Source organism: Hemitrygon akajei, chromosome 5, assembly GCF_048418815.1.
Source record: "Hemitrygon akajei chromosome 5, sHemAka1.3, whole genome shotgun sequence".
Taxonomy (NCBI): domain Eukaryota; kingdom Metazoa; phylum Chordata; class Chondrichthyes; order Myliobatiformes; family Dasyatidae; genus Hemitrygon; species Hemitrygon akajei.
In genome coordinates this window covers 101,458,247-101,486,009 of record NC_133128.1, presented here as the reverse complement: position 1 = coordinate 101,486,009, position 27,763 = coordinate 101,458,247, and positions in this window count along the sequence as shown.

Sequence of the window (27,763 nt, the reverse complement as noted above, 5' to 3'; positions counted from 1 at the left end):
AGGGCACAGTTGGTCAGTGAGAATGGCCCCAGGTCACCATTAGTCAGTGAGTATGGACCCAGGTCACCATTAGTCAGTGAGAATGGACCCAGGGCACCATTAGTCATTGGGAATGGACCCAGGGCACAGTGAGTCAGTGAGAATGGACCCAGGGCACCATTAGTCAGTATGAATGACCCCAGGTCACCATTAGTCAGTGAGAATAGACCCAGGGCACAATTAGTAGGTGAGAATGGACCCAGGACACCATTAGTCAGTGAGAATGGACCCAGGGCACCATTAGTCATTGGGAATGGACCCAGGGCACAGTGAGTCAGTGAGAATGGACCCAGGGCACCATTAGTCAGTATGAATGACCCCAGGGCACAATTAGTCAGTGTGAATGGACCCAGGTCACCATTAGTCAGTGAGAATGGACCCAGGGCACCATTAGTCAGTGAGAATGGACCCAGGGCACAGATAGTCAGTGAGAATGGCCCCAGGTCACCATTAGTCAGTGAGAATAGACCCAGGGCACAAGTAGTCAGTGAGAATGGACCCAGGGCACAGTTGGTCAGTGAGAATGGCCCCAGGTCACCATTAGTCAGTGAGTATGGACCCAGGTCACCATTAGTCAGTGAGAATGGACCCAGGGCACCATTAGTCATTGGGAATGGACCCAGGGCACAGTGAGTCAGTGAGAATGGACCCAGGGCACCATTAGTCAGTGAGAATAGACCCAGGGCACAATTAGTAGGTGAGAATGGACCCAGGGCACAGTTGGTCAGTGAGAATGGCCCCAGGTCACCATTAGTCATTGGGAATGGACCCAGGGCACAGTGAGTCAGTGAGAATGGACCCAGGGCACCATTAGTCAGTATGAATGGACCCAGGGCACCATTAGTCAGTGAGAATGGACCCAGGGCACCATTAGTCAGTATGAATGACCCCAGGTCACCATTAGTCAGTGAGAATAGACCCAGGGCACAATTAGTAGGTGAGAATGGACCCTGGTCACCATTAGTCAGTATGAATGACCCCAGGTCACCATTAGTCAGTGAGAATGGACCCAGGGCACCATTAGTCAGTGAGAATGGACTCAGGACACAGTTAGTCAGTGAGAATGACCCCGGATCACAGTTAGTCAGTGGGAATGGACCCAGGGCACCATTAGTCAGTGAGAATGGACCCAGGGCACCATTAGTTATTGGGAATGGACCCAGGGCACAGTGAGTCAGTGAGAATGGACCCAGGGCACCATTAGTCAGTGAGAATGGACCCAGGACACCATTAGTCAGTGAGAATAGACCCAGGTCATCATTAGTCAGTGAGAATGGACCCAGGGCACCATCAGTCAGTGACAATGGACCCAGGGCACCATTAGTCAGTGAGAATGGACCCAGGGCACAGATAGTCAGTGAGAATGGCCCCAGGTCACCATTAGTCAGTGGGAATGGACCCAGGGCACCATTAGTCATTGGGAATGGACCCAGGGCACAGTGAGTCAGTGAGAATGGACCCAGGGCACCATTAGTCAGTATGAATGACCCCAGGTCTCCATTAGTCAGTGAGAATGGACCCAGGGCACCATTAGTCAGTGAGAATGGACCCAGGGCACCATTAGTCAGTGAGAATGGCCCCAGGTCACCATTAGTCAGTGGAAATGGACTCAGGACACAGTTAGTCAGTGAGAATGGACTCAGGACACAGTTAGTCAGTGAGAATGACCCCGGATCACAGTTAGTCAGTGAGAATGGACCCAGGTCACAATTAGTCAGTGAGAATGGACCCAGGTCACCATTAGTCAGTGAGAATGGACCCAGGGCACCATTAGTCAGTGAGAATGGACCCAGGGCACCATTAGTAGGTGAGAATGGCCCCAGGTCACCATTAGTCTGTGAGAACGGACCCAGGGCACCATTAGTCAGTGAGAATGGACCCAGGGCACCATTAGTCATTGGGAATGGACCCAGGGCACAGTGAGACAGTGAGAATGACCCCGGGTCACAGTTAGTCAGTATGAATGACCCCAGGGCACAATTAGTCAGTGTGAATGGACCCAGGTCACCATTAGTCAGTGAGAATGGACCCAGGGCACCATTAGTCAGTGAGAATGGACCCGGGGCACAGATAGTCAGTGAGAATGGCCCCAGGTCACCATTAGTCAGTGAGAATAGCCCCAGGGCACCATTAGTCAGTGAGAATGGACCCAGGGCACAGTTAGTCAGTGAGAATGGCCCCAGGTCACCATTAGTCATTGGGAATGGACCCAGGGCACAGTGAGTCAGTGAGAATGGACCCAGGGCACCATTAGTCAGTATGAATGACCCCAGGTCACCATTAGTCAGTGAGAATGGACCCAGGGCACCATTAGTCAGTGAGAATGGACCCTGGTCACCATTAGTCAGTATGAATGACCCCAGGTCACCATTAGTCAGTGAGAATGGACCCAGGGCACCATTAGTCAGTGAGAATGGACTCAGGACACTGTTAGTCAGTGAGAATGACCCCGGATCACAGTTAGTCAGTGAGAATGGACCCAGGGCACCATTAGTCAGTGAGAATGGACCCAGGTCACAATTAGTCAGTGCAAATGGACCCAGGGCACTATTAGTCAGTGATAATGGACCCAGGTCACCATTAGTCAATGCGAATGGACCCAGGTCACCATTAGTCAGTGAGAATGGACCCAGGTCATCATTAGTCAGTGAGAATGGACCCAGGGCACCATTAGTCAGTGAGAATGGACCCAGGGCACCATTAGTCAGTGAGAATGGACCCAGGGCACAGATAGTCAGTGAGAATGGCCCCAGGTCACCATTAGTCAGTGGGAATGGACCCAGGGCACCATTAGTCAGTGGGAATGGACCCAGGGCACCATTAGTCATTGGGAATGGACCAAGGGCACGATTAGTCAGTATGAATGACCCCAGGTCACCATTAGTCAGTGAGAATGGACCCAGGGCACCATTAGTCAGTGAGAATGGACCCAGGGCACCATTAGTCAGTGAGAATGGACCCAGGGCACCATTAGTCAGTGAGAATGGCCCCAGGTCACCATTAGTCTGTGAGAACGGACCCAGGGCACCATTAGTCAGTGAGAATGGACCCAGGGCACCATTAGTCATTGGGAATGGACCCAGGGCACAGTGAGACAGTGCGAATGACCCCGGGTCACAGTTAGTCAGTATGAATGACCCCAGGTCACAATTAGTCAGTGTGAATGGACCCAGGTCACCATTAGTCAGTGAGAATGGACCCAGGGCACCATTAGTCAGTGAGAATGGACCCGGGGCACAGATAGTCAGTGAGAATGGCCCCAGGTCACCATTAGTCAGTGAGAATAGACCCAGGGCACCATTAGTCAGTGAGAATGGACCCAGGGCACAGTTGGTCAGTGAGAATGGCCCCAGGTCACCATTAGTCATTGGGAATGGACCCAGGGCACAGTGAGTCAGTGAGAATGGACCCAGGGCACCATTAGTCAGTATGAATGACCCCAGGTCACCATTAGTCAGTGAGAATGGACCCAGGGCACCATTAGTCAGTGAGAATGGGCCCTGGTCACCATTAGTCAGTATGAATGACCCCAGGTCACCATTAGTCAGTGAGAATGGACCCAGGGCACCATTAGTCAGTGCGAATGGACTCAGGACACAGTTAGTCAGTGAGAATGACCCCGGATCACAGTTAGTCAGTGAGAATGGACCCAGGTCACCATTAGTCAGTGAGAATGGACCCAGGTCACAATTTGTCAGTGCAAATGGACCCGGGGCACTATTAGTCAGTGATAATGGACCCAGGTCACCATTAGTCAATGCGAATGGACCCAGGTCACCATTAGTCAGTGAGAATGGACCCAGGTCATCATTAGTCAGTGAGAATGGACCCAGGGCACCATTAGTCAGTGAGAATGGACCCAGGGCACAGATAGTCAGTGAGAATGGCCCCAGGTCACCATTAGTCAGTGGGAATGGACCCAGGGCACCATTAGTCAGTGGGAATGGACCCAGGGCACCATTAGTCATTGGGAATGGACCCAGGGCACCATTAGTCAGTATGAATGACCCCAGGTCACCATTAGTCAGTGAGAATGGACCCAGGGCACCATTAGTCAGTGAGAATGGACCCAGGGCACCATTAGTGAGAATGGACCCAGGGCACCATTACTCAGTGAGAATGGACCCAGGTCACCATTAGTCTGTGAGAACGGACCCAGGGCAACATTAGTCAGTAGGAATGGACCCAGGGCACCATTAGTCATTGGGAATGGACCCAGGGCACAGTGAGACAGTGAGAATGACCCCGGGTCACAGTTAGTCAGTATGAATGACCCCAGGGCACAATTAGTCAGTGTGAATGGACCCAGGTCACCATTAGTCAGTGAGAATGGACCCAGGGCACCATTAGTCAGTGAGAATGGACCCAGGGCACGGATAGTCAGTGGGAATGGCCCCAGGTCACCATTAGTCTGTGAGAATGGACCCAGGGCACAATTAGTCAGTGAGAATGGCCCCAGGTCACCATTAGTCAGTGGGAATGGACCCAGGGCACCATTAGGCAGTGAGAATGGACCCAGGGCACCATTAATCAGTGAGAATGGCCCCAGGACACAGTTAGCCAGAGAGAATGGCCCCAGGTCACCATTAGTCAGTGGGAATGGACCCAGGGCACCATTAGTCAGTGAGAATGGACCCAGGGCACCATTAGTCAGTGGGAATGGACCCAGGGCACAGTTAGTCAGTGAGAATGGCCCCAGGTCACCATTAGTCAGTGAGAATGGACCCAGGGCACCATTAGCCAGTGAGAATGGACCCAGGGCACAGTTAGTCAGTGAGAATGGCCCCAGGTCACCATTAGTCAGTGGGAATGGACACAGGGCACAGTGAGTCAGTGAGAATGGCCCCAGGTCACCATTAGTCAGTGAGAATGACACCAGGGCACAATTAGTCAGTGTGAATGACCCCAGGTCACCATTAGTCAGTGAGAATGGACCCAGGGCACCATTAGTCAGTGAGAATGGACCCAGGGCACCATTAATCAGTGTGAATGGCCCCAGGACACAGTTAGCCAGAGAGAATGGCCCCAGGCCACCATTAGTCAGTAGGAATGGACCCAGGGCACCATTAGTCAGTGAGAATGGACCCATGGCACCATTAGTCAGTGAGAATGGACCCAGGGCACAGTTAGTCAGTGAGAATGGCCCCAGGTCACCATTAGTCAGTGAGAATGGACCCAGGGCACCATTATTCAGTGAGAATGGACCCAGGGCACAGTTAGTCAGTGAGAATGACCCCGGGATACAGTTATTCAGTGTGAATGACCCCAGGACACAGTTAGTCAGTATGAATGACCCTGGGTCACAGTTAGTCAGTGGGAATGGCCCCAGGTCACCATTAGTCAGTGGGAATGGACCCAGGGCACCATTAGTCAGTGAGAATGGACCCAGGGCACGGTTAGTCAGTGAGAATGGACCTAGCGCACAGTTAGTCAGTGAGAATGGCCCCAGGGCACAATTAGTCAGTATGAATGACCCCAGGTCACCATTAGTCAGTGAGAATTGACCCAGGGCACAGTGAGTCAGTGAGAATGACCCCAGGACACAGTTATTCAGTGTGAATGACCCCAGGACTCAGTTAGTCAGTATGAATGACCCCGGGTCACCATTAGTCAGTGAGAATGGACCCAGGGCACAGTGAGTCAGTGAGAATGACCCCAGGACACAGTTATTCAGTGAGAATGAACCCAGGGCACAATTAGTCAATCAGAATGGACCCAGGGCACCATTAGTCAGTGAGAATGGACCCAGGGCACAGTTAGTCAGTGAGAATGGCCCCAGGGCACAGTTAGTCAGTGCGAATGGCCCCAGGTCACCATTATTCAGTGAGAATGAACCCAGGGCACAATTAGTCAATCAGAATGGACCCAGGACACCATTAGACAGTGAGAATGGACTCAGGGCACAGTTAGTGTGGTGAGAAAGGCCCCAGGGACAGGTAGAACAGTGAGGATGACACCAGGGCACTGTTAGTTTAGTGAGAATGACCCCAGGACACAGTTAGTCAGTGCGAATGGACCCAGGGGCAGTGAGAAGAGTGAGGATGGCCCCAGGTCACCATTAGTCAGTGTAAATGGGCCCAGGGCACAGTTAGACAGTGACAATGGACCCAGGTCACCATTAGTCAGTGAAAATGGGCCCAGGGCACAGTTAGTCAGTGAGAATGGGCCCAGGGCACAGTTAGTCAGTGAAAATGGGCCCAGGGCACAGTTAGTCAGTGAGAATGGGCCCAGGGCGCAGTTAGTCAGTGAGAATGGACCCAGGTCACGATTAGTCAGTGAGAATGGGCCCAGGGCACAGTCAGTCAGTGAGAATGGCCCCAGGTCACCATTAGTCAGTGAGAATGGACCCAGGGCACCAGTGGTAAATGAGAATGGACCCAGGGCACATTTAGTCAATGCGAATGGACCAAGGGGCAGTTAGAATAGAGCGAATGGACCCAGGTCACCATTAGTCAGTGAGAATGGACCCAGGGCACAATTAGTCAGTGAGAATGGACCCAGGGCACAGTTGGTCAGTGAGAATGGCCCCAGGTCACCATTAGTCAGTGAGAATGGACCCAGGTCACAATTAGTCAGTGAGAATGGACCCAGGGCACAGTTAGGCAGTGCAAATGGACCCAGGACACAGTTAGTTTAGTGAGAAAGACACGGGTCACAGTTAGTCAGTGGGAAAGACCCCAGGTCACCATTAGTCAGTGAGAATGGACCCAGGGCACCATTAGTCAGTGAGAATGGACCCTGGGCACCGTTAGTCAGTGAGAATGGACCCAGGACACAGTTAGTTTAGTGAGAATGACACGGGTCACAGTTAGTCAGTGTGAATGACCCCAGGTCACCATTAGTCAGTGAGAATGGACCCAGGGCACCATTAGTCAGTGAGAATGGACCCTGGGCACCGTTAGTCAGTGAGAATGGACCCAGGGCACAGTTAGTCAGTGAGAATGAACCCAGGGCACCATTAGTCAGTGTGAATGGACCCAGGGCACCATTAGTCAGTGAGAATGGCCCCAGGTCACCATTAGTCAGTGAGAATGGACACAGGGCCAGTTAGAACAGTGAGAATGGCCCCGGGGCACCATTTGTCAGTGAGAATGGACCCAGGGCACCATTAGTCAGTGCGAATGGACCCTGGGCACAGTTAGTCAGTGAGAATGGCCCCAGGTCACCATTAGTCAGTGAGAGTGGACCCATGGCACCATTAGTCAGTGAGAATGGACCCAGGGCACCATTAGTCAGTATGAATGACCCCAGGTCAACATTAGTCAGTGAGAATGGACCCAGGGCACCATTAGTCAGTGAGAATGGACCCAGGGCACCATTAGTCAGTGCGAATGGCCCCAGGTCACCATTAGTCTGTGAGAATGGACTCAGGACACAGTTAGTCAGTGAGAATGGACTCAGGACACAGTTAGTCAGTGAGAATGACCCCGGATCACAGTTAGTCAGTGAGAATGGACCCAGGTCACAATTAGTCAGTGAGAATGGACCCAGGACACCATTAGTCAGTGAGAATGGACCCAGGGCACCATTAGTCAGTGAGAATGGACCCAGGGCATCATTAGTCAGTGCGAATGGCCCCAGGTCACCATTAGTCTGTGAGAACGGACCCAGGGCACCATTAGTCAGTGAGAATGGACCCAGGGCACCATTAGTCATTGGGAATGGACCCAGGGCACAGTGAGACAGTGAGAATGACCCCGGGTCACAGTTAGTCAGTATGAATGACCCCAGGGCACAATTAGTCAGTGTGAATGGACCCAGGTCACCATTAGTCAGTGAGAATGGACCCAGGGCACCATTAGTCAGTGAGAATGGACTCAGGACACAGTTAGTCAGTGAGAATGACCCCGGATCACAGTTAGTCAGTGAGAATGGACCCAGGGCACCATTAGTCAGTGAGAATGGACCCAGGTCACAATTAGTCAGTGCAAATGGACCCAGGGCACTATTAGTCAGTGATAATGGACCCAGGTCACCATTAGTCAATGCGAATGGACCCAGGTCACCATTAGTCAGTGAGAATGGACCCAGGTCATCATTAGTCAGTGAGAATGGACCCAGGGCACCATTAGTCAGTGAGAATGGACCCAGGGCACCATTAGTCAGTGAGAATGGACCCAGGGCACAGATAGTCAGTGAGAATGGCCCCAGGTCACCATTAGTCAGTGGGAATGGACCCAGGGCACCATTAGTCAGTGGGAATGGACCCAGGGCACCATTAGTCATTGGGAATGGACCCAGGGCACCATTAGTCAGTATGAATGACCCCAGGTCACCATTAGTCAGTGAGAATGGACCCAGGGCACCATTAGTCAGTGAGAATGGACCCAGGGCACCATTAGTCAGTGAGAATGGACCCAGGGCACCATTAGTCAGTGAGAATGGCCCCAGGTCACCATTAGTCTGTGAGAACGGACCCAGGGCACCATTAGTCAGTGAGAATGGACCCAGGGCACCATTAGTCATTGGGAATGGACCCAGGGCACAGTGAGACAGTGCGAATGACCCCGGGTCACAGTTAGTCAGTATGAATGACCCCAGGTCACAATTAGTCAGTGTGAATGGACCCAGGTCACCATTAGTCAGTGAGAATGGACCCAGGGCACCATTAGTCAGTGAGAATGGACCCGGGGCACAGATAGTCAGTGAGAATGGCCCCAGGTCACCATTAGTCAGTGAGAATAGACCCAGGGCACCATTAGTCAGTGAGAATGGACCCAGGGCACAGTTGGTCAGTGAGAATGGCCCCAGGTCACCATTAGTCATTGGGAATGGACCCAGGGCACAGTGAGTCAGTGAGAATGGACCCAGGGCACCATTAGTCAGTATGAATGACCCCAGGTCACCATTAGTCAGTGAGAATGGACCCAGGGCACCATTAGTCAGTGAGAATGGGCCCTGGTCACCATTAGTCAGTATGAATGACCCCAGGTCACCATTAGTCAGTGAGAATGGACCCAGGGCACCATTAGTCAGTGCGAATGGACTCAGGACACAGTTAGTCAGTGAGAATGACCCCGGATCACAGTTAGTCAGTGAGAATGGACCCAGGTCACCATTAGTCAGTGAGAATGGACCCAGGTCACAATTTGTCAGTGCAAATGGACCCGGGGCACTATTAGTCAGTGATAATGGACCCAGGTCACCATTAGTCAATGCGAATGGACCCAGGTCACCATTAGTCAGTGAGAATGGACCCAGGTCATCATTAGTCAGTGAGAATGGACCCAGGGCACCATTAGTCAGTGAGAATGGACCCAGGGCACAGATAGTCAGTGAGAATGGCCCCAGGTCACCATTAGTCAGTGGGAATGGACCCAGGGCACCATTAGTCAGTGGGAATGGACCCAGGGCACCATTAGTCATTGGGAATGGACCCAGGGCACCATTAGTCAGTATGAATGACCCCAGGTCACCATTAGTCAGTGAGAATGGACCCAGGGCACCATTAGTCAGTGCGAATGGACCCAGGGCACCATTAGTGAGAATGGACCCAGGGCACCATTACTCAGTGAGAATGGACCCAGGTCACCATTAGTCTGTGAGAACGGACCCAGGGCAACATTAGTCAGTAGGAATGGACCCAGGGCACCATTAGTCATTGGGAATGGACCCAGGGCACAGTGAGACAGTGAGAATGACCCCGGGTCACAGTTAGTCAGTATGAATGACCCCAGGGCACAATTAGTCAGTGTGAATGGACCCAGGTCACCATTAGTCAGTGAGAATGGACCCAGGGCACCATTAGTCAGTGAGAATGGACCCAGGGCACAGATAGTCAGTGGGAATGGCCCCAGGTCACCATTAGTCTGTGAGAATGGACCCAGGGCACAATTAGTCAGTGAGAATGGCCCCAGGTCACCATTAGTCAGTGGGAATGGACCCAGGGCACCATTAGGCAGTGAGAATGGACCCAGGGCACCATTAATCAGTGAGAATGGCCCCAGGACACAGTTAGCCAGAGAGAATGGCCCCAGGTCACCATTAGTCAGTGGGAATGGACCCAGGGCACCATTAGTCAGTGAGAATGGACCCAGGGCACCATTAGTCAGTGAGAATGGACCCAGGGCACAGTTAGTCAGTGAGAATGGCCCCAGGTCACCATTAGTCAGTGAGAATGGACCCAGGGCACCATTAGCCAGTGAGAATGGACCCAGGGCACAGTTAGTCAGTGAGAATGGCCCCAGGTCACCATTAGTCAGTGGGAATGGACCCAGGGCACAGTGAGTCAGTGAGAATGGCCCCAGGTCACCATTAGTCAGTGAGAATGACACCAGGGCACAATTAGTCAGTGTGAATGACCCCAGGTCACCATTAGTCAGTGAGAATGGACCCAGGGCACCATTAGTCAGTGAGAATGGACCCAGGGCACCATTAATCAGTGTGAATGGCCCCAGGACACAGTTAGCCAGAGAGAATGGCCCCAGGCCACCATTAGTCAGTAGGAATGGACCCAGGGCACCATTAGTCAGTGAGAATGGACCCATGGCACCATTAGTCAGTGAGAATGGACCCAGGGCACAGTTAGTCAGTGAGAATGGCCCCAGGTCACCATTAGTCAGTGAGAATGGACCCAGGGCACCATTATTCAGTGAGAATGGACCCAGGGCACAGTTAGTCAGTGAGAATGGACCTAGCGCACAGTTAGTCAGTGAGAATGGCCCCAGGGCACAATTAGTCAGTATGAATGACCCCAGGTCACCATTAGTCAGTGAGAATTGACCCAGGGCACAGTGAGTCAGTGAGAATGACCCCAGGACACAGTTATTCAGTGTGAATGACCCCAGGACTCAGTTAGTCAGTATGAATGACCCCGGGTCACCATTAGTCAGTGAGAATGGACCCAGGGCACAGTGAGTCAGTGAGAATGACCCCAGGACACAGTTATTCAGTGAGAATGAACCCAGGGCACAATTAGTCAATCAGAATGGACCCAGGGCACCATTAGTCAGTGAGAATGGACCCAGGGCACAGTTAGTCAGTGAGAATGGCCCCAGGGCACAGTTAGTCAGTGCGAATGGCCCCAGGTCACCATTATTCAGTGAGAATGAACCCAGGGCACAATTAGTCAATCAGAATGGACCCAGGACACCATTAGACAGTGAGAATGGACTCAGGGCACAGTTAGTGTGGTGAGAAAGGCCCCAGGGACAGGTAGAACAGTGAGGATGACACCAGGGCACTGTTAGTTTAGTGAGAATGACCCCAGGACACAGTTAGTCAGTGCGAATGGACCCAGGGGCAGTGAGAAGAGTGAGGATGGCCCCAGGTCACCATTAGTCAGTGTAAATGGGCCCAGGGCACAGTTAGACAGTGACAATGGACCCAGGTCACCATTAGTCAGTGAAAATGGGCCCAGGGCACAGTTAGTCAGTGAGAATGGGCCCAGGGCACAGTTAGTCAGTGAAAATGGGCCCAGGGCACAGTTAGTCAGTGAGAATGGGCCCAGGGCGCAGTTAGTCAGTGAGAATGGACCCAGGTCACGATTAGTCAGTGAGAATGGGCCCAGGGCACAGTCAGTCAGTGAGAATGGCCCCAGGTCACCATTAGTCAGTGAGAATGGACCCAGGGCACCAGTGGTAAATGAGAATGGACCCAGGGCACATTTAGTCAATGCGAATGGACCAAGGGGCAGTTAGAATAGAGCGAATGGACCCAGGTCACCATTAGTCAGTGAGAATGGACCCAGGGCACAATTAGTCAGTGAGAATGGACCCAGGGCACAGTTGGTCAGTGAGAATGGCCCCAGGTCACCATTAGTCAGTGAGAATGGACCCAGGTCACAATTAGTCAGTGAGAATGGACCCAGGGCACAGTTAGGCAGTGCAAATGGACCCAGGACACAGTTAGTTTAGTGAGAAAGACACGGGTCACAGTTAGTCAGTGGGAAAGACCCCAGGTCACCATTAGTCAGTGAGAATGGACCCAGGGCACCATTAGTCAGTGAGAATGGACCCTGGGCACCGTTAGTCAGTGAGAATGGACCCAGGACACAGTTAGTTTAGTGAGAATGACACGGGTCACAGTTAGTCAGTGTGAATGACCCCAGGTCACCATTAGTCAGTGAGAATGGACCCAGGGCACCATTAGTCAGTGAGAATGGACCCTGGGCACCGTTAGTCAGTGAGAATGGACCCAGGGCACAGTTAGTCAGTGAGAATGAACCCAGGGCACCATTAGTCAGTGTGAATGGACCCAGGGCACCATTAGTCAGTGAGAATGGCCCCAGGTCACCATTAGTCAGTGAGAATGGACACAGGGCCAGTTAGAACAGTGAGAATGGCCCCGGGGCACCATTTGTCAGTGAGAATGGACCCAGGGCACCATTAGTCAGTGCGAATGGACCCTGGGCACAGTTAGTCAGTGAGAATGGCCCCAGGTCACCATTAGTCAGTGAGAGTGGACCCATGGCACCATTAGTCAGTGAGAATGGACCCAGGGCACCATTAGTCAGTATGAATGACCCCAGGTCAACATTAGTCAGTGAGAATGGACCCAGGGCACCATTAGTCAGTGAGAATGGACCCAGGGCACCATTAGTCAGTGCGAATGGCCCCAGGTCACCATTAGTCTGTGAGAATGGACTCAGGACACAGTTAGTCAGTGAGAATGGACTCAGGACACAGTTAGTCAGTGAGAATGACCCCGGATCACAGTTAGTCAGTGAGAATGGACCCAGGTCACAATTAGTCAGTGAGAATGGACCCAGGACACCATTAGTCAGTGAGAATGGACCCAGGGCACCATTAGTCAGTGAGAATGGACCCAGGGCATCATTAGTCAGTGCGAATGGCCCCAGGTCACCATTAGTCTGTGAGAACGGACCCAGGGCACCATTAGTCAGTGAGAATGGACCCAGGGCACCATTAGTCATTGGGAATGGACCCAGGGCACAGTGAGACAGTGAGAATGACCCCGGGTCACAGTTAGTCAGTATGAATGACCCCAGGGCACAATTAGTCAGTGTGAATGGACCCAGGTCACCATTAGTCATTGAGAATGGACCCAGGGCACAGATAGTCAGTGAGAATGGCCCCAGGTCACCATTAGTCAGTGAGAATAGACCCAGGGCACAATTAGTCAGTGAGAATGGACCCAGGGCACAGTTGGTCAGTGAGAATGGCCCCAGGTCACCATTAGTCAGTGAGTATGGACCCAGGTCACCATTAGTCAGTGAGAATGGACCCCGGGCACCATTAGTCATTGGGAATGGACCCAGGGCACAGTGAGTCAGTGCGAATGGGCCCAGGGCACCATTAGTCAGTATGAATGACCCCAGGTCACCATTAGTCAGTGAGAATGGACCCAGGGCACCGTTAGTCAGTGAGAATGGACCCTGGTCACCATTAGTCAGTATGAATGACACCAGGTCACCATTAGTCTGTGAGAATGGACCCAGGGCACCATTAGTCAGTGAGAATGGACCCAGGGCACGGTTAGTCAGTGAGAATGGACCTAGGGCACAGTTAGTCAGTGAGAATGGCCCCAGGGCACAATTAGTCAGTATGAATGACCCCAGGTCACCATTAGTCAGTGAGAATGGACCCAGGGCACAGTGAGTCAGTGAGAATGACCCCAGGACACAGTTATTCAGTGTGAATGACCCCAGGACTCAGTTAGTCAGTATGAATGACCCCAGGTCACCATTAGTCAGTGAGAATGGACCCAGGGCACAGTGAGTCAGTGAGAATGACCCCAGGACACAGTTATTCAGTGAGAATGAACCCAGGGCACAATTAGTCAATCAGAATGGACCCAGGGCACCATTAGTCAGTGAGAATGGACCCAGGGCACAGACAGTCAGTGAGAATGGCCCCAGGGCACAGTTAGTCAGTGCGAATGGCCCCAGGTCACCATTAGTCAGTGAGAATGAACCCAGGGCACAATTAGTCAATCAGAATGGACCCAGGACACCATTAGACAGTGAGAATGGACTCAGGGCACAGTTAGTGTGGTGAGAAAGGCCCCAGGGACAGGTAGAACAGTGAGGATGACCCCAGGGCACTGTTAGTTTAGTGAGAATGACCCCAGGACACAGTTAGTCAGTGCGAATGGACCCAGGGGCAGTTAGAAGAGTGGGGATGGCCCCAGGTCACCATTAGTCAGTGAGAATGGACCCAGGGCACCATTAGCCAGTGCGAATGGACCCAGGGCACAGTTAGTCAGTGAGAATGGCCCCAGGTCACCATTAGTCAGTGGGAATGGACCCAGGGCACAGTGAGTCAGTGAGAATGGCCCCAGGTCACCATTAGTCAGTGTGAATGGACCCAGGGCACCATTAGTCAGTGAGAATGACACCAGGGCACAATTAGTCAGTGTGAATGACCCCGGGTCACCATTAGTCAGTGAGAATGGACCCAGGGCACCATTAGTCAGTGAGAATGGACCCAGGGCACCATTAATCAGTGTGAATGGCCCCAGGACACAGTTAGCCAGAGAGAATGGCCCCAGGTCACCATTAGTCAGTGGGAATGGACCCAGGGCACCATTAGTCAGTGAGAATGGACCCAGGGCACAGTTAGTCAGTGAGAATGGACCCAGGGCACCATTAGTCAGTGTGAATGGACCCAGGGCACCATTAGTCAGTGAGAATGGCCCCAGGTCACCATTAGTCAGTGGAAATGGACCCAGGGCACAGTTAGTCAGTGAGAATGGCCCCAGGTCACCATTAGTCAGTGAGAATGGAATCATGGCACCATTAGTCAGTGAGAATGGACCCAGGGCACCATTAGTCAGTATGAATGACCCCAGGTCACCATTAGTCAGTGAGAATGGACCCAGGGCACCATTAGTCAGTGAGAATGAACCCAGGGCACCATTAGTCAGTGCGAATGGCTCCAGGTCACCATTAGTCTGTGAGAATGGACTCAGGACACAGTTAGTCAGTGAGAATGGACTCAGGACACAGTTAGTCAGTGAGAATGACCCCGGATCACAGTTAGTCAGTGAGAATGGACCCAGGTCACAATTAGTCAGTGAGAATGGACCCAGGACACCATTAGTCAGTGAGAATGGACCCAGGGCACCATTAGTCAGTGAGAATGGACCCAGGGCATCATTAGTCAGTGCGAATGGCCCCAGGTCACCATTAGTCAGTGAGAATGGCCCCAGGTCACCATTAGTCAGTGAGAATGGCCCCAGGTCACCATTAGTCTGTGAGAACGGACCCAGGTCACCATTAGTCAGTGAGAATGGACCCAGGGCACCATTAGTCATTGGGAATGGACCCAGGGCACAGTAAGACAGTGAGAATGACCCCGGGTCACAGTTAGTCAGTATGAATGACCCCAGGGCACAATTAGTCAGTGTGAATGGACCCAGGTCACCATTAGTCAGTGAGAATGGACCCAGGGCACCATTAGTCAGTGAGAATGGACCCAGGGCACAGATAGTCAGTGAGAATGGCCCCAGGTCACCATTAGTCAGTGAGAATAGACCCAGGGCACAATTAGTCAGTGAGAATGGACCCAGGGCACAGTTGGTCAGTGAGAATGGCCCCAGGTCACCATTAGTCAGTGAGTATGGACCCAGGTCACCATTAGTCCAGTGAGAATGGACCCCGGGCACCATTAGTCATTGGGAATGGACCCAGGGCACAGTGAGTCAGTGAGAATGGGCCCAGGGCACCATTAGTCAGTATGAATGACCCCAGGTCACCATTAGTCAGTGAGAATGGACCCAGGGCACCATTAGTCAGTGAGAATGGACCCTGGTCACCATTAGTCAGTATGAATGACCCCAGGTCACCATTAGTCTGTGAGAATGGACCCAGGGCACCATTAGTCAGTGAGAATGGACCCAGGGCACGGTTAGTCAGTGAGAATGGACCTAGGGCACAGTTAGTCAGTGAGAATGGCCCCAGGGCACAATTAGTCAGTATGAATGACCCCAGGTCACCATTAGTCAGTGAGAATGGACCCAGGGCACAGTGAGTCAGTGAGAATGACCCCAGGACACAGTTATTCAGTGTGAATGACGCCAGGACTCAGTTAGTCAGTATGAATGACCCCAGGTCACCATTATTCAGTGAGAATGGACCCAGGGCACAGTGAGTCAGTGGGAATGACCCCAGGACACAGTTATTCAGTGAGAATGAACCCCAGGGCACAATTAGTCAATCGGAATGGACCCAGGGCACCATTAGTCAGTGAGAATGGACCCAGGGCACAGTCAGTCAGTGAGAATGGCCCCAGGGCACAGTTAGTCAGTGCGAATGGCCCCAGGTCACCATTAGTCAGTGAGAATGAACCCAGGGCACAATTAGTCAATCAGAATGGACCCAGGACACCATTAGACAGTGAGAATGGACTCAGGGCACAGTTAGTGTGGTGAGAAAGGCCCCAGGGACAGGTAGAACAGTGAGGATGACCCCAGGGCACTGTTAGTTTAGTGAGAATGACCCCAGGACACAGTTAGTCAGTGCGAATGGACCCAGGGGCAGTTAGAAGAGTGGGGATGGCCCCAGGTCACCATTAGTCAGTGAGAATGGACCCAGGGCACCATTAGCCAGTGAGAATGGACCCAGGGCACAGTTAGTCAGTGCGAATGGCCCCAGGTCACCATTACTCAGTGGGAATGGACCCAGGGCACAGTGAGTCAGTGAGAATGGCCCCAGGTCACCATTAGTCAGTGGGAATGGACCCAGGGCACAGTGAGTCAGTGAGAATGGCCCCAGGTCACCATTAGTCAGTGAGAATGGACCCAGGGCACCATTAGTCAGTGAGAATGACACCAGGGCACAATTAGTCAGTGTGAATGACCCCAGGTCACCATTAGTCAGTGAGAATGGACCCAGGGCACCATTAGTCAGTGAGAATGGACCCAGGGCACCATTAATCAGTGTGAATGGCCCCAGGACACAGCTAGCCAGAGAGAATGGCCCCAGGTCACCATTAGTCAGTGGGAATGGACCCAGGGCACCATTAGTCTGTGAGAATGGACCCAGGGCACCATTAGTCAGTGAGAATGGACCCAGGGCACCCATTAGTCAGTGAGAATGGACCCAGGGGCACAGTTAGTCAGTGTGAATGGACCCAGGGCACCATTAGTTAGTGAGAATGGCCCCAGGTCACCATTAGTCAGTGAGAATGGACCCCAGGGCACAGTTAGTCAGTGAGAATGGGCCCCAGGGCACCATTAGTCAGTGAGAATGGACCCATGGCACCATTAGTCAGTGAGAATGGACCCAGGGCACCATTAGTCAGTATGAATGACCCCAGGTCACCATTAGTCAGTGAGAATGGACCCAGGGCACCATTAGTCAGTGAGAATGGACCCATGGCACCATTAGTCAGTGAGAATGGACCCAGGGCACAGTTAGTCAGTGAGAATGGCCCCAGGTCACCATTAGTCAGTGAGAATGGACCCAGGGCACCATTATTCAGTGAGAATGGACCCAGGGCACAGTTAGTCAGTGAGAATGACCCCAGGATACAGTTATTCAGTGTGAATGACCCCAGGACACAGTTAGTCAGTATGAATGACCCTGGGTCACAGTTAGTCAGTGGGGAATGGCCCCAGGTCACCATTAGTCAGTGAGAATGGACCCAGGGCACCATTAGTCAGTGAGAATGGACCCAGGGCACGGTTAGTCAGTGAGAATGGACCTAGGGCACAGTTAGTCAGTGAGAATGGCCGCAGGGCACAATTAGTCAGTATGAATGACCCCCAGGTCACCATTAGTCAGTGAGAATGGACCCAGGGCACAGTGAGTCAGTGAGAATGTCCCCAGGACACAGTTATTCAGTGTGAATGACCCCAGGACTCAGTTAGTCAGTATGAATGACCCCCAGGTCACCCATTAGTCAGTGAGAATGGACCCAGGGCACAGTGAGTCAGTGAGAATGACCCCAGGACACAGTTATTCAGTGAGAATGAACCCCAGGGCACAATTAGTCAATCAGAATGGACCCAGGGCACCATTAGTCAGTGAGAATGGACCCAGGGCACAGTTAGGTCAGTGAGAATGGCCCCAGGGCACAGTTAGTCAGTGCGAATGGCCCCAGGTCACCATTAGTCAGTGAGAATGAACCCAGGGCACAATTAGTCAATCAGAATGGACCCAGGACACCATTAGACAGTGAGAATGGACTCAGGGCACAGTTAGTGTGGTGAGAAAGGCCCCAGGGACAGGTAGAACAGTGAGGATGACCCCAGGGCACTGTTAGTTTAGTGAGAATGACCCCAGGACACAGTTAGTCAGTGCGAATGGACCCAGGGGCAGTTAGAAGAGTGAGGATGGCCCCAGGTCACCATTAGTCAGTGTGAATGGGCCCAGGGCACAGTTAGACAGTGACAAAGGACCCAGGTCACCATTAGTCAGTGAAAATGGGCTTAGTCAGTGAGAATGGGCCCAGGGCACAGTTAGTCAGTGAAAATGGGCCCAGGGCACAGTTAGTCAGTGAGAATGGGCCCAGGGCGCAGTTAGTCAGTGAGAATGGACCCAGGTCACGATTAGTCAGTGAGAATGGGCCCAGGGCACAGTCAGTCAGTGAGAATGGCCCCAGGTCACCATTAGTCAGTGAGAATGGACCCAGGGCACCAGTGGTAAATGAGAATGGACCAGGGCACATTTAGTCAATGCGAATGGACCAAGGGGCAGTTAGAATAGTGCGAATGGACCCAGGTCACCATTAGTCAGTGAGAATAGACCCAGGGCACAATTAGTCAGTGAGAATGGACCCAGGGCACAGTTGGTCAGTGAGAATGGCCCCAGGTCACCATTAGTCAGTGAGAATGGACCCAGGTCACAATTAGTCAGTGAGAATGGACCCAGGTCACCATTAGTCTGTGAGAACGGACCCAGGGCACCATTAGTCAGTGAGAATGGACCCAGGGCACCATTAGTCATTGGGAATGGACCCAGGGCACAGTGAGACAGTGAGAATGACCCCGGGTCACAGTTAGTCAGTATGAATGACCCCAGGGCACAATTAGTCAGTGTGAATGGACCCAGGTCACCATTAGTCAGTGAGAATGGACCCAGGGCACCATTAGTCAGTGAGAATGGACCCAGGGCACAGATAGTCAGTGAGAATGGCCCCAGGTCACCATTAGTCAGTGAGAATAGACCCAGGGCACAATTAGTCAGTGAGAATGGACCCAGGGCACAGTTGGTCAGTGAGAATGGCCCCAGGTCACCATTAGTCAGTGAGTATGGACCCAGGTCACCATTAGTCAGTGAGAATGGACCCAGGGCACCATTAGTCAGTGAGAATGGACCCAGGGCACGGTTAGTCAGTGAGAATGGACCTAGGGCACAGTTAGTCAGTGAGAATGGCCGCAGGGCACAATTAGTCAGTATGAATGACCCCAGGTCACCATTAGTCAGTGAGAATGGACCCAGGGCACAGTGAGTCAGTGAGAATGACCCCAGGACACAGTTATTCAGTGTGAATGACCCCAGGACTCAGTTAGTCAGTATGAATGACCCCAGGTCACCATTAGTCAGTGAGAATGGACCCAGGGCACAGTGAGTCAGTGAGAATGACCCCAGGACACAGTTATTCAGTGAGAATGAACCCAGGGCACAATTAGTCAATCAGAATGGACCCAGGGCACCATTAGTCAGTGAGAATGGACCCAGGGCACAGTTAGTCAGTGAGAATGGCCCCAGGGCACAGTTAGTCAGTGCGAATGGCCCCAGGTCACCATTAGTCAGTGAGAATGAACCCAGGGCACAATTAGTCAATCAGAATGGACCCAGGACACCATTAGACAGTGAGAATGGACTCAGGGCACAGTTAGTGTGGTGAGAAAGGCCCCAGGGACAGGTAGAACAGTGAGGATGACCCCAGGGCACTGTTAGTTTAGTGAGAATGACCCCAGGACACAGTTAGTCAGTTGCGAATGGACCCAGGGGCAGTTAGAAGAGTGAGGATGGCCCCAGGTCACCATTAGTCAGTGTGAATGGGCCCAGGGCACAGTTAGACAGTGACAAAGGACCCAGGTCACCATTAGTCAGTGAAAATGGGCCCAGGGCACAGTTAGTCAGTGAGAATGGGCCCAGGGCACAGTTAGTCAGTGAAAATGGGCCCAGGGCACAGTTAGTCAGTGAGAATGGGCCCAGGGCGCAGTTAGTCAGTGAGAATGGACCCAGGTCACGATTAGTCAGTGAGAATGGGCCCAGGGCACAGTCAGTCAGTGAGAATGGCCCCAGGTCACCATTAGTCAGTGAGAATGGACCCAGGGCACCAGTGGTAAATGAGAATGGACCCAGGGCACATTTAGTCAATGCGAATGGACCAAGGGGCAGTTAGAATAGTGCGAATGGACCCAGGTCACCATTAGTCAGTGAGAATAGACCCAGGGCACAATTAGTCAGTGAGAATGGACCCAGGGCACAGTTGGTCAGTGAGAATGGCCCCAGGTCACCATTAGTCAGTGGGAATGGACCCAGGTCACAATTAGTCAGTGAGAATGGACCCAGGACACCATTAGTCAGTGAGAATGGACCCAGGGCACCATTAGTCAGTGAGAATGGACCCAGGGCATCATTAGTCAGTGCGAATGGCCCCAGGTCACCATTAGTCTGTGAGAACGGACCCAGGGCACCATTAGACAGTGAGAATGGACCCAGGGCACCATTAGTCATTGGGAATGGACCCAGGGCACAGTGAGACAGTGAGAATGACCCCGGGTCACAGTTAGTCAGTATGAATGACCCCAGGGCACAATTAGTCATTGTGAATGGACCCAGGTCACCATTAGGCAGTGAGAATGGACCCAGGGCACCATTAGTCAGTGAGAATGGACCCAGGGCACAGATAGTCAGTGAGAATGGCCCCAGGTCACCATTAGTCAGTGAGAATAGACCCAGGGCACAATTAGTCAGTGAGAATGGACCCAGGGCACAGTTGGTCAGTGAGAATGGCCCCAGGTCACCATTAGTCAGTGAGTATGGACCCAGGTCACCATTAGTCAGTGAGAATGGACCCCGGGCACCATTAGTCATTGGGAATGGACCCAGGGCACAGTGAGTCAGTGAGAATGGGCCCAGGGCACCATTAGTCAGTATGAATGACCCCAGGTCACCATTAGTCAGTGAGAATGGACCCAGGGCACCATTAGTCAGTGAGAATGGACCCTGGTCACCATTAGTCAGTATGAATGACCCCAGGTCACCATTAGTCTGTGAGAATGGACCCAGGGCACCATTAGTCAGTGAGAATGGACCCAGGGCACGGTTAGTCAGTGAGAATGGACCTAGGGCACAGTTAGTCAGTGAGAATGGCCCCAGTGCACAATTAGTCAGTATGAATGACCCCAGGTCACCATTAGTCAGTGAGAATGGACCCAGGGCACAGTGAGTCAGTGAGAATGACCCCAGGACACAGTTATTCAGTGTGAATGACCCCAGGACTCAGTTAGTCAGTATGAATGACCCCAGGTCACCATTATTCAGTGAGAATGGACCCAGGGCACAGTGAGTCAGTGGGAATGACCCCAGGACACAGTTATTCAGTGAGAATGAACCCAGGGCACAATTAGTCAATCAGAATGGACCCAGGGCACCATTAGTCAGTGAGAATGGACCCAGGGCACAGTCAGTCAGTGAGAATGGCCCCAGGGCACAGTTAGTCAGTGCGAATGGCCCCAGGTCACCATTAGTCAGTGAGAATGGCCCCAGGGCACAGTTAGTCAGTGCGAATGGCCCCAGGTCACCATTAGTCAGTGAGAATGAACCCAGGGCACAATTAGTCAATCAGAATGGACCCAGGACACCATTAGACAGTGAGAATGGACTCAGGGCACAGTTAGTGTGGTGAGAAAGGCCCCAGGGACAGGTAGAACAGTGAGGATGACCCCAGGGCACTGTTAGTTTAGTGAGAATGACCCCAGGACACAGTTAGTCAGTTGCGAATGGACCCAGGGGCAGTTAGAAGAGTGAGGATGGCCCCAGGTCACCATTAGTCAGTGTGAATGGGCCCAGGGCACAGTTAGACAGTGACAAAGCACCCAGGTCACCATTAGTCAGTGAAAATGGGCCCAGGGCACAGTTAGTCAGTGAGAATGGGCCCAGGGCACAGTTAGTCAGTGAAAATGGGCCCAGGGCACAGTTAGTCAGTGAGAATGGGCCCAGGGCGCAGTTAGTCAGTGAGAATGGACCCAGGTCACGATTAGTCAGTGAGAATGGGCCCAGGGCACAGTCAGTCAGTGAGAATGGCCCCAGGTCACCATTAGTCAGTGAGAATGGACCCAGGGCACCAGTGGTAAATGAGAATGGACCCAGGGCACATTTAGTCAATGCGAATGGACCAAGGGGCAGTTAGAATAGTGCGAATGGACCCAGGTCACCATTAGTCAGTGAGAATAGACCCAGGGCACAATTAGTCAGTGAGAATGGACCCAGGGCACAGTTGGTCAGTGAGAATGGCCCCAGGTCACCATTAGTCAGTGGGAATGGACCCAGGTCACAATTAGTCAGTGAGAATGGACCCAGGACACCATTAGTCAGTGAGAATGGACCCAGGGCACCATTAGTCAGTGAGAATGGACCCAGGGCATCATTAGTCAGTGCGAATGGCCCCAGGTCACCATTAGTCTGTGAGAACGGACCCAGGGCACCATTAGACAGTGAGAATGGACCCAGGGCACCATTAGTCATTGGGAATGGACCCAGGGCACAGTGAGACAGTGAGAATGACCCCGGGTCACAGTTAGTCAGTATGAATGACCCCAGGGCACAATTAGTCATTGTGAATGGACCCAGGTCACCATTAGGCAGTGAGAATGGACCCAGGGCACCATTAGTCAGTGAGAATGGACCCAGGGCACAGATAGTCAGTGAGAATGGCCCCAGGTCACCATTAGTCAGTGAGAATAGACCCAGGGCACAATTAGTCAGTGAGAATGGACCCAGGGCACAGTTGGTCAGTGAGAATGGCCCCAGGTCACCATTAGTCAGTGAGTATGGACCCAGGTCACCATTAGTCAGTGAGAATGGACCCCGGGCACCATTAGTCATTGGGAATGGACCCAGGGCACAGTGAGTCAGTGAGAATGGGCCCAGGGCACCATTAGTCAGTATGAATGACCCCAGGTCACCATTAGTCAGTGAGAATGGACCCAGGGCACCATTAGTCAGTGAGAATGGACCCTGGTCACCATTAGTCAGTATGAATGACCCCAGGTCACCATTAGTCTGTGAGAATGGACCCAGGGCACCATTAGTCAGTGAGAATGGACCCAGGGCACGGTTAGTCAGTGAGAATGGACCTAGGGCACAGTTAGTCAGTGAGAATGGCCCCCAGTGCACAATTAGTCAGTATGAATGACCCCAGGTCACCATTAGTCAGTGAGAATGGACCCAGGGCACAGTGAGTCAGTGAGAATGACCCCAGGACACAGTTATTCAGTGTGAATGACCCCAGGACTCAGTTAGTCAGTATGAATGACCCCAGGTCACCATTATTCAGTGAGAATGGACCCAGGGCACAGTGAGTCAGTGGGAATGACCCCAGGACACAGTTATTCAGTGAGAATGAACCCAGGGCACAATTAGTCAATCAGAATGGACCCAGGGCACCATTAGTCAGTGAGAATGGACCCAGGGCACAGTCAGTCAGTGAGAATGGCCCCAGGGCACAGTTAGTCAGTGCGAATGGCCCCAGGTCACCATTAGTCAGTGAGAATGGACTCAGGGCACAGTTAGTGTGGTGAGAAAGGCCCCAGGGACAGGTAGAACAGTGAGGATGACCCCAGGGCACTGTTAGTTTAGTGAGAATGACCCCAGGACACAGTTAGTCAGTGCGAATGGACCCAGGGGCAGTTAGAAGAGTGGGGATGGCCCCAGGTCACCATTAGTCAGTGAGAATGGACCCAGGGCACCATTAGCCAGTGAGAATGGACCCAGGGCACAGTTAGTCAGTGCGAATGGCCCCAGGTCACCATTAGTCAGTGGGAATGGACCCAGGGCACAGTGAGTCAGTGAGAATGGCCCCAGGTCACCATTAGTCAGTGTGAATGGACCCAGGGCACCATTAGTCAGTGAGAATGACACCAGGGCACAATTAGTCAGTGTGAATGACCCCAGGTCACCATTAGTCAGTGAGAATGGACCCAGGGCACCATTAGTCAGTGAGAATGGACCCAGGGCACCATTAATCAGTGTGAATGGCCCCAGGACACAGTTAGCCAGAGAGAATGGCCCCAGGTCACCATTAGTCAGTGGGAATGGACCCAGGGCACCATTAGTCAGTGAGAATGGACCCAGGGCACCATTAGTCAGTGAGAATGGACCCAGGGCACCATTAGTCAGTGAGAATGGACCCAGGGCACAGTTAGTCAGTGTGAATGGACCCAGGGCACCATTAGTCAGTGAGAATGGCCCCAGGTCACCATTAGTCAGTGAGAATGGACCCAGGGCACAGTTAGTCAGTGAGAATGGCCCCAGGGCACCATTAGTCAGTGAGAATGGACCCATGGCACCATTAGTCAGTGAGAATGGACCCAGGGCACCATTAGTCAGTATGAATGACCCCAGGTCACCATTAGTCAGTGAGAATGGACCCAGGGCACCATTAGTCAGTGAGAATGGACCCATGGCACCATTAGTCAGTGAGAATGGACCCAGGGCACAGTTAGTCAGTGAGAATGGCCCCAGGTCACCATTAGTCAGTGAGAATGGACCCAGGGCACCATTATTCAGTGAGAATGGACCCAGGGCACAGTTAGTCAGTGAGAATGACCCCAGGATACAGTTATTCAGTGTGAATGACCCCAGGACACAGTTAGTCAGTATGAATGACCCTGGGTCACAGTTAGTCAGTGGGAATGGCCCCAGGTCACCATTAGTCAGTGAGAATGGACCCAGGGCACCATTAGTCAGTGAGAACGGACCCAGGGCACGGTTAGTCAGTGAGAATGGACCTAGGGCACAGTTAGTCAGTGAGAATGGCCGCAGGGCACAATTGGTCAGTATGAATGACCCCAGGTCACCATTAGTCAGTGAGAATGGACCCAGGGCACAGTGAGTCAGTGAGAATGACCCCAGGACACAGTTATTCAGTGTGAATGACCCCAGGACTCAGTTAGTCAGTATGAATGACCCCAGGTCACCATTAGTCAGTGAGAATGGACCCAGGGCACAGTGAGTCAGTGAGAATGACCCCAGGACACAGTTATTCAGTGAGAATGAACCCAGGGCACCATTAATCAATCAGAATGGACCCAGGGCACCATTAGTCAGTGAGAATGGACCCAGGGCACAGTTAGTCAGTGCGAATGGCCCCAGGTCACCATTAGTCAGTGAGAATGAACCCAGGGCACAATTAGTCAATCAGAATGGACCCAGGACACCATTAGACAGTGAGAATGGACTCAGGGCACAGTTAGTGTGGTGAGAAAGGCCCCAGGGACAGGTAGAACAGTGAGGATGACCCCAGGGCACTGTTAGTTTAGTGAGAATGACCCCAGGACACAGTTAGTCAGTGCGAATGGACCCAGGGGCAGTTAGAAGAGTGAGGATGGCCCCAGGTCACCATTAGTCAGTGTGAATGGGCCCAGAGCACAGTTAGACAGTGACAAAGGACCCAGGTCACCATTAGTCAGTGAAAATGGGCCCAGGGCACAGTTAGTCAGTGAGAATGGGCCCAGGGCACAGTTAGTCAGTGAAAATGGGCCCAGGGCACAGTTAGTCAGTGAGATTGGGCCCAGGGCGCAGTTAGTCAGTGAGAATGGACCCAGGTCACGATTAGTCAGTGAGAATGGGCCCAGGGCACAGTCAGTCAGTGAGAATGGCCCCAGGTCACCATTAGTCAGTGAGAATGGACCCAGGGCACCAGTGGTAAATGAGAATGGACCCAGGGCACATTTAGTCAATGCGAATGGACCAAGGGGCAGTTAGAATAGTGCGAATGGACCCAGGTCACCATTAGTCAATGAGAATAGACCCAGGGCACAATTAGTCAGTGAGAATGGACCCAGGGCACAGTTGGTCAGTGAGAATGGCCCCAGGTCACCATTAGTCAGTGAGAATGGACCCAGGTCACAATTAGTCAGTGAGAATGGACCCAGGGCACAGTTAGTCAGTGCAAATGGACCCAGGACACAGTTAGTTTAGTGAGAATGACACGGGTCACAGTTAGTCAGTGTGAATGACACCAGGTCACCATTAGTCAGTGAGAATGGACCCAGGGCACCATTAGTCAGTGAGAATGGACCCTGGGCACCGTTAGTCAGTGAGAATGGACCCAGGACACAGTTAGTTTAGTGAGAATGACACGTGTCACAGTTAGTCAGTGTGAATGACCCCAGGTCACCATTAGTCAGTGAGAATGGACCCAGGGCACCATTAGTCAGTGAGAATGGACCCTGGGCACCGTTAGTCAGTGAGAATGGACCCAGGGCACAGTTAGTCAGTGAGAATGAACCCAGGGCACCATTAGTCAGTGTGAATGGACCCAGGGCACCATTAGTCAGTGAGAATGGCCCCAGGTCACCATTAGTCAGTGAGAATGGACACAGGGCACAGTTAGTCAGTGAGAATGGGCCCAGGGCACAGTTAGTCAGTGAAAATGGGCCCAGGGCACAGTTAGTCAGTGAGAATGGGCCCAGGGCGCAGTTAGTCAGTGAGAATGGACCCAGGTCACGATTAGTCAGTGAGAATGGGCCCAGGGCACAGTCAGTCAGTGAGAATGGCCCCAGGTCACCATTAGTCAGTGAGAATGGACCCAGGGCACCAGTGGTAAATGAGAATGGACCCAGGGCACATTTAGTCAATGCGAATGGACCAAGGGGCAGTTAGAATAGTGCGAATGGACCCAGGTCACCATTAGTCAGTGAGAATAGACCCAGGGCACAATTAGTCAGTGAGAATGGACCCAGGGCACAGTTGGTCAGTGAGAATGGCCCCAGGTCACCATTAGTCAGTGAGAATGGACCCAGGTCACAATTAGTCAGTGAGAATGGACCCAGGACACCATTAGTCAGTGAGAATGGACCCAGGGCACCATTAGTCAGTGAGAATGGACCCAGGGCATCATTAGTCAGTGCGAATGGCCCCAGGTCACCATTAGTCTGTGAGAACGGACCCAGGGCACCATTAGTCAGTGAGAATGGACCCAGGGCACCATTAGTCATTGGGAATGGACCCAGGGCACAGTGAGACAGTGAGAATGACCCCGGGTCACAGTTAGTCAGTATGAATGACCCCAGGGCACAATTAGTCAGTGTGAATGGACCCAGGTCACCATTAGTCAGTGAGAATGGACCCAGGGCACCATTAGTCAGTGAGAATGGACCCAGGTCACCATTAGTCAGTGAGAATGGACCCAGGGCACCATTAGTCAGTGAGAATGGACCCAGGGCACGGTTAGTCAGTGAGAATGGACCTAGGGCACAGTTAGTCAGTGAGAATGGCCGCAGGGCACAATTAGTCAGTATGAATGACCCCAGGTCACCATTAGTCAGTGAGAATGGACCCAGGGCACAGTGAGTCAGTGAGAATGACCCCAGGACACAGTTATTCAGTGTGAATGACCCCAGGACTCAGTTAGTCAGTATGAATGACCCCAGGTCACCATTAGTCAGTGAGAATGGACCCAGGGCACAGTGAGTCAGTGAGAATGACCCCAGGACACAGTTATTCAGTGAGAATGAACCCAGGGCACAATTAGTCAATCAGAATGGACCCAGGGCACCATTAGTCAGTGAGAATGGACCCAGGGCACAGTTAGTCAGTGAGAATGGCCCCAGGGCACAGTTAGTCAGTGCGAATGGCCCC